Here is a 301-nt window from a genome sequence, read left to right on the forward strand (position 1 = left end):
ACCATCTTGGGACCAATGTCTCAGGGCCAGCACTGGTGGGGCTCAGAGCAGGGCGCAGGCTGGCAGGGGTCTGTGGAGCAGGGCTGGGCTGCACCAGCAGGGAGAGGTGGGTGCTGGCCTGGCTCCATAGAGCCCCTGTTGGCTGGGACCCTACACTCCTGCCACCTTGCTCTGGGCCCCGCCAGCGCTAGCCTGGGACACCAGTGTGGGCCCCGTGCTCCCACTCATTCTCAGTGCCCCCCAGCCCTGCGGTACAGATTGGGGGCAGTATGCAGCCCTGACCACCTGCTCTTTGGCAGGG

Source organism: Alligator sinensis, unplaced genomic scaffold, assembly GCF_000455745.1.
Source record: "Alligator sinensis unplaced genomic scaffold, ASM45574v1 scaffold1115_1, whole genome shotgun sequence".
NCBI lineage: Eukaryota > Metazoa > Chordata > Crocodylia > Alligatoridae > Alligator > Alligator sinensis.